This window comes from Dioscorea cayenensis, unplaced genomic scaffold (assembly GCF_009730915.1).
Source record: "Dioscorea cayenensis subsp. rotundata cultivar TDr96_F1 unplaced genomic scaffold, TDr96_F1_v2_PseudoChromosome.rev07_lg8_w22 25.fasta BLBR01001394.1, whole genome shotgun sequence".
In the NCBI taxonomy this organism is placed as follows: Eukaryota; Viridiplantae; Streptophyta; class Magnoliopsida; order Dioscoreales; family Dioscoreaceae; genus Dioscorea; species Dioscorea cayenensis.
In genome coordinates this window covers 85,760-93,439 of record NW_024087785.1, presented here as the reverse complement: position 1 = coordinate 93,439, position 7,680 = coordinate 85,760, and the positions used below count along the sequence as shown (strand labels likewise).

At 42.4% G+C, this 7,680-nt stretch overlaps 2 non-coding genes across 2 annotated transcripts; both read left to right on the top strand.

The window, feature by feature from the left end:
• Positions 1–563: 563 nt before the first annotated feature.
• LOC120256310 lies at positions 564–670 on the top strand. The gene has a single exon (XR_005535271.1). It is a non-coding gene; the product is annotated as a small nucleolar RNA R71 (small nucleolar RNA).
• A 3,496-nt stretch (positions 671–4,166) lies between these two features.
• On the top strand, positions 4,167–4,273 carry LOC120256313. The gene has a single exon (XR_005535273.1). It is a non-coding gene; the product is annotated as a small nucleolar RNA R71 (small nucleolar RNA).
• Positions 4,274–7,680: the final 3,407 nt, after the last annotated feature.

Here is a 7,680-nt window from a genome sequence, read left to right as displayed (position 1 = left end):
CACTCATTCGGGTTTCCAAACCCCGAGACTGCTTTTTCCACCGAGGGGCTTGTTGTTGGTGTTTGAAACCCGTGGCCCCATGGCCTTTTTGTGGACCTTTGATTACTCCATGAGAAATTGGGATGATTCTTCCAACCCGGATTGTAGGTATTGCTATATGGGTTTCCTTGAGGTCTCATGCCATTACCTACAAAATCAACATTCTCCACCGAAGAAACATCACCAATAGAGATCAGGCAATCGGAGGGAGCATGTCCTCCACCGTACCCAGTGTAATTAGTCACGGCTGCCACTCTATTTGAAGTTAGAAGATCTAACTTCTTACTCAAATTTTCCACTTGGGCCGCCAATGAAGTTACCGCGATCTATCTCATGGAGACCGCCACCTTTTTTTCTTCTCCCTAGCATTCCATTGGTAGCTATTTAACCCCATTTCTTCAATCAACAGACAGGCCTCATCGGGGGTCGTGCTACCTAAGGTACCTCCTGCTGCCGCATCCAAGAGTTGCCTTGTACTCGGGTTCAAACCATTGTAAAAGGTTTGAACAATCATCCACTCTGGGAATCCGTGTTGCGGGCACTTTCTCAGGAGCTCCTTGAACCTTTCCCATGTCTCAAATAGAGACTCCAAATCCAACTGAACAAAGGATGAGATCTCGTTCCTAAGCTTTGTTGATTTTCCGGGAGGGAAATAACGAGCTAGAAAAGCTTCCACCATCTCCTCCCACGTGGTAATTGACACTCTAGGTAACGAGTGTAGCCACTGCATCGCTCTCCCCTTCAGGGAAAATGGGAAGGCTCTCAATTTGATGGCATCATCCATCACCCCATTTATCTTCAGCATATCACACACCTTGAGAAAGCTCTCTATGTGACTGTTTAGATCATCATCGGCCAAACCATTGAATTGTGCGGATTGCTACAATATGTGGATGAATGTCGGCTTCAGGTCAAAGTACTGAGCTGTAATTGGGGGACGCACAATACTCGACTGTGTCCCCAACACTGAAGGTCTGGCATAATCGGATAATGTTCGCTATTGCTCATTCTGTTCTGCCATGTTTTTAGATTCTTCTACTTCCAAATCAGCTGGATTAGACTATTCTTGTACAGGCTCTTTCCCCTTTCTTCTAAGTGTACGTTAAACCTCAGGATCTCCTTCAATCAATGTTGAGGGATTCCCTCGGGTCATAACTTGGAGCTGCACCCAAAAAGAAGGAAAAAGAAATCAGAACGATGACAGAATATGATGATCGAAAATAGAATGTATGGTGAAATAGCTAAGAAAACAAAGTGCAAAGTATCTCTAAACACCTATTCCCCGGCAACGAGGCCAAAAATTTAACAAGGTCCCCTTGCGTATATCCCGCAAGTGCACGGGTTTGTCGAAGTAATAATCAAGGATGAGCGGGTATCGAATCCACATGGAATAAGGAATAAAAATACTTAATTCGATTCTTATCTATGTGAAAGATCAATGATGATAACTGTGACAATGATTCAATTCTCGAAAGTAAAAACAACAAGTAAGAAGGCACGAATAAAGGAGAAGGCAAGGCAATCGATAAAGATGGGATACTCGGATAATGCTCCGCCTAAGACGATCGCTTCAAGTGCAAGAACCCTCTATTATGCTTCCTAATCAATGCAATAGTGAGTCGTGGAAATCCTTCATTACATAAACCCAAATCTAAGGTCAACTATGCCTAACTCTATACATGTCCCGGAGGAGAGATTAGATAACCTCTCAACCTCGCACTCACATAGAGTTGCAATGAGCTCTAGGTATTCCATGTGATAAATCTCTTCCTAATTATAGACCTAACCCTTTGGTCCAGGTGGAAGGTCCCTAACCACGATTAAGCCCTAGATACTAAGATTACTTCAACGCTTCACTCCAATGCACGCGCAACTAAGCCCCAGAGGAAGTTCATCCCTTAGACCATTCACTCTATTATGGCCGCAAAAAACTCGAGGAACGGAGGTAGAATCTATCACGTCGTAGGGTAAAGGGGACGCTCCGGTACCTCTCGACTCACCCTCTCAACCCTCTCCAACCTAGCTGTGTCTAACGCTCGTGGTGTGTCACTCACTCACAAGGTTACCAATGAGAACTGTCAACCCTAGTGTCACTCTAGAGGAAATGTTCACACAATCAAGCATTCAAGGTTGGAACTCACAATAAACATCAATTAATTGAAAGCATAATAAAGAGATTCAATGAAACGAATACATCCTAGGGTTAACAAATACCCAAGTACCCACCAGGGGTTTAACTCTCCATGGAGCTAAGTACAATCAAAGAAATAGAATGTAAAAGCAATGAATCCATAAAGAAACCCCCTTGATAGTTGTGTCGATGGTCTTGTGGAAAGTCCTCTACTCGTCGTCCAAGGATTCCCTCGTCCGGTATAGGATACGCCTCGACGGAAGCTCCCCTACCAACTTTCTTCCTAAGGATTGACGATGTCAGAGCCATAGAACCTCTCCGAAACCTTTGCCAATACCCCTCAAAACCCTAGTCGAAGCCCTCTCTCAAGTTGGGGAAAAGAATATTAAAATCGGGGCTGAATCGGCTTTAAATAGGGCTGGAATCGGGCGACTACACGGGCGTGCATGCTTCATGCGCCCGTGCGGAATTTCCATACGGCCGTGGATAATTTCCACACCCCCATGTGGATTCTCTGAACTCCTGTTTTCTCGGCCGACTGTGAACAGTACTGCTACACTATTTGCTATCGTGTTGCTACAGTGCTCTCCTATAGTATCCGGTCTGGCTAGCTTCCCGAATCCATACTTTCATCGGAGTAACGCAAACGGGCACACGTTCACGTAGTAAATCACTTGCTTCTTCAATGATAGGCAAGTTGGTGGAGCTCTTGTTCTATGTGCATAAGTCAGAATACTCGAGTGTGACTGCCTTTGTGCCCGTCTAAATGGATGTGCCAAACTCGAATACGAGGAGGTTGGCACACACTCTAGCATCTCACATCCGACCTATGTCTTCGCGTTTGAACCTTAGCAAGATTTCCTCCAAAATCGGTGCATTGTGATCCACATTGGCTTCTTTCCTTCATACTCGGCCTCACAACCCTACCTGCATAAACCTAACATAAAAACACACATATTAGTGTAAAAACTTGAGAAAAGTAATGCTCAACATAAGAGATGAACGCTTCACATTCATATCGCACAAGCACTTATCACACATATTGTGATCCACATTCTTGTACTGTTAATCCTCTTGGTCATTCTTCAACCTAGAGGGATAGGGGATTCTTGGCTTGAATGATGGGGGTGCCACCTCCTTCTCTTTGTTTGTTCCCTCTTCAACCTCTATAACCTCGGGTGCGTGTTCATTGGGCTTCTCACTCGGAAACCTGCTTTAGACCTCACGACCATTTCTCAAAGTGATCGCCTTCACATGCTCTCTAGGATTGGTGTCGGTATTGCTTGGCAAGCTTCCTTATGATCTCTCCGATAGAGACTTCGCAATCTGCCCCACTTGATTCTCAAGGTTATGCAAAGAAGTGGTGTGGTTGTGAAGTGTAGCCTTAACTGATTGAAACCTTGTATATGATGATTACACAAATCTAGTCAAGGCCTTCTCCAAATCAGTCATTCGGGTCTCCAAACCAGAAACTTGGTTCTCCATGTTTGGGGCTTGTTGTTGTTGAAACCCAGTGTCCCCATGGCCTTTTATGGACCTTGGTTACTTCATGAGAAATTGGGATGATTCTTCCCACCCGGATTATAGGTGTTGCTATATGGATTCCCTTGATTCCTCATCTCATTACCCACAAAATCAACATTCTGAACCGAAGATGCATCACCAATAGAGATCAGGCAATCAGAGGGAGCATGTCCTCCACCACACCCGGTGCAAGTAGTCATGACCGCCACTCTATTAGAAGTTACAACATCTAACTTCTTACTCAATGATTACACTTGAGCTGCCAATGAAGTTACTGCATCTATCTCATGAAGCCCGGCCATCTTCTTCTCCCTAGCATTCCGTTGGTAGCTATTTACCCCATTTCTTCAATTAGTTGATGGGTCTCACCGGGGTTCTTGCTACCTAACGTACTTCCTGCTGCCACATCTAAGAGTTGCCTTGTGCTCGGATTCAACCAGTTGTAAAAGTCTGAACAATCATCCACTCTGGAAATCCGTGTTGTGGGCATTTTCTCAGGAGCTTTTTGAACATTTCCCAAGTCCAAAATAGAGACTCCAATTCCGACTGCACAAAGGACGAGATCTCATTCCTAAGATTTACATTTTTTTAGGAGGGAAATAACGGGCAAGAAAAGCTTCTACCATCTCCTCCCATGTGGTAATTGATGCTCTAGGTAATGAGTGTAGCCACTGCTTCGCTCTCCCATTTAAGGAAAATGGGAAGGCTCTCAACTTGATAGCATCATCCGTCACACCATTTATCTTGAGCATATCATACACCTCGAGAAAGTTCCCTATATGACTGTTTGGATCCTCATCGGCCAAACTATTGAACTGTGCGGATTACTGCAACATGTGGATGAATGCGGGCTTCAACTCAAAGTTTTGAGCTGTAATCGGCGCACGGACAATACTCGATTATGTCCCCAATACTGACGGTCTAGCATAATAGGGAGTAAAAATACTTAAGTTGTTCTTAACTAAGTGAAATATGAATAGTGATTTGTGCTGTAAGATGTAATGCAAACAAAAGTAAAAGAGACAAGAGAGAGCACAAGTAAAGGGGAGGTATGGCAATCGATATAAATGGAGTACTCAGATATTGATCCGTCCAGGACAATCGCTTCAAGTGCAAAACCCTTTATTATGCTTCCTAACTAATGCATTAATGAGTAATGGAGATCCTTTAATACATGGTCCCAAATCTAAGGTCAACCATACCTGACCCTATACATGTCCCAGAGGAGAAATTGAACAATCTCTCAACCTTACACTCATATAGAATTACAATAAGTTATAGGGATTCCAAGTGATTAATCCTCTGCCTATATGTAGACCTAACCTTTTGGTCCAGGTAGAAGGTCCCTAGCAATAATGAAGTCCTAGATACTAAAATCACTTCAACCCTTTACTCTATTACACTCGCAATTAAGCCCCAGCGAAAGGTCATCTCTTAGCCCATTCACTCTATTATGACCGCAAAGAACTCAAGGAATTGGATGTAGAATAAATCACACAGGAGGAGAAAGGGGACACTCCGCTATCTCTCGACTCACCCTCTCAACCCTCTCCAATCTAGCTTTGTCTAACTCTTGTGGTGTGTCATTCACTCACAAGGGTTATCAAAAAGAACTCTCAATCCTAGTGTCACTGTAAGGAGTATTCATACAATCAATGCATTCAAGATTGGAACTCAATAAAAACATCAATTAATGAAAGCATAATAACAAGGTTCAATGAAATGAATACATCCTAGGATTCACAATCCAAGTACCCACTAGGTGGTTTAACTCTCCATGGAGCTAAGTACAATCAATGAAATCGAAGGTTAAAACAATGAATCCATAGAAAACCCCCTCGATAGTCATAACGATGGTCTTGTGGAGAGTCCTCTACTCGTCCAAAGGTCCCTTTGTTCGGCCTAGGATACACCTCATCAGATCGGTGCCGACGAAAGCTCTCCCACTAACCTTCTTCCAAATGGAGCGCGATGTCGGAGCCATAGAACCTCTCCCAATCCCTAGCCAATACCTCTCACAACCCTAGCCGCAGCCCTCTCTCAAGTTGGGGAAAAGATTGAGAAAAAAATTCTAAATTGGGACTGAAATCGGCCTTAAATAGGGTTAAAATTGGGAATCCACACGCCCATGTGAATATTTCACACGGCCCGTGTGGAATTTCCACATGCCCATGTAGCTTCTCTGGATATCTCCTTCTTCGGCCGGCAGTGAACAGTATCTACTATAGTATTTTACTACAGTATCGGTCTAAAACACTCTCGAAACCATGCTTTCATCGAGATAACATAAATGGACACACGTTTATGTTTTAGATGGCTTTGCTTTCATCGAGCTAACATAAATGGGCACACGTTGGTGGAGATCTTGTTACACATGCACAAGCCGGAATACTTAGAATGTGACTGCCTCTGTGCCCCTCCAAATCATTGTGCTAGCTTGAATACAAGGAGGTTGGCACACATTCTAGCATCTTGAACCCAACTTATGTTTTCACATTTGAACCTTCTCAAGATTTCCTCCAAATGGTGCACTCACGATCTACATTGGCTTCTTTCTCTAAGATTCGGTTTCACAAGCCTATATGCATGAAAGTAATATAAATACAAACATATTAGAGTTAAACCCCGATAAAAGTAATGCTCATCATAAGGAAAGAACACTTCGTATTTTTATCACACAAGCACTTATCAACTTGCCGGTCACACGCAAGGGACGTTGTCAAAACTCAAGTTTGATGTTTAAAGGGACTATTTTTAGTTTGTTTCTTGTTTTAATTTCTTTGAAAAAAAATAGTTACTAACTCATTAAGCCTTGTGGAGACTTGTTTTATTGTGCATTGGGGGCGGAAAGAGCTACCACCTATAAAATGTGAAGCTACTTTTATAAGTCAGATACTAATTATGCCCTAATGAGAGAAAGAGCTATCTCATAGCATGAGTGAAAGCTACTACCCCAGTAGAAAGAGCTACCACCTCGAAAGTGTGAAAGCCACCTTAGCGGCCGCTTAGGAAAGGGCTACCTTAGAGGATGTGTTAAGCTACTACCTTCTCTTATCTTTTAATACTTAAATAAGTCCCTCTCACTTAGAGCTTTGAGGAGTATACGTTGGGTTGACTTGAATTAGTTTACACACACTTACACGATATCGGGTTATGGTCCTTTTTTATTCAAGTTTTTCGCTAGAGCATGGATTTTTCTTATTTGGTGTTGGAATATTTCCTTGCTTGTAGAATCTTCATTTACATGATTTTGGTGAACCTAAGGCAAAGCACTTCCAATTTTCCTTCTGAGAGGCTTTAATGTTTTATTTTTTCTTGAGGACAAGAAAAAGCTTATGTATGGGGGAGTTTGATAAGTTCTTGGGTATAAGTAATATGAAGTATTTTTTTTCTTATATTGAGGATCACTTTTATCATATTTTATCGCTTATTCCTGTGTATTTATGTTCTTTTGTGCGTGTAGGGTTATGGAGACAAAGTTGGATGAAAGAAAGCAAAATAGATCATGGATGCAATTGTTGATGATGTTCTTGGATTTGATAAATGTGAAGACAAGAGTCATGCTCAAAGACATATGGGTGTGTGCCGACCTCCATTGTGCTTAAGCGAATACACAAAGTGGAGGGGCACAAAGACAGTCACACTCATGTGTTTCGACTTATGCAATGCTAGCAAGATCTTTGTCAATGTGATTTTATTGAAGACGCAACATGATCTACATCATATATGTGTGCTCATTCATGTAGCCTCGGTGATAAGAATGGATTCAGGAGCATTTTAGGAAACTAATATAGCAGCACTGTAGCAAATCACTGTAGTGAAATCAATGTTGCAAAACCACTATAGCAAAATAACTGTAGCAGTTATTGTTTATAGCTTACAGAAACTAAAATCTAGAAATCCACACACCTGTGTGGATGCCCAATTCTAGCCCTTGTAAATACCGTGACTTGAGACATTTTGATGGGCGAGCTCACGGCTAGGTT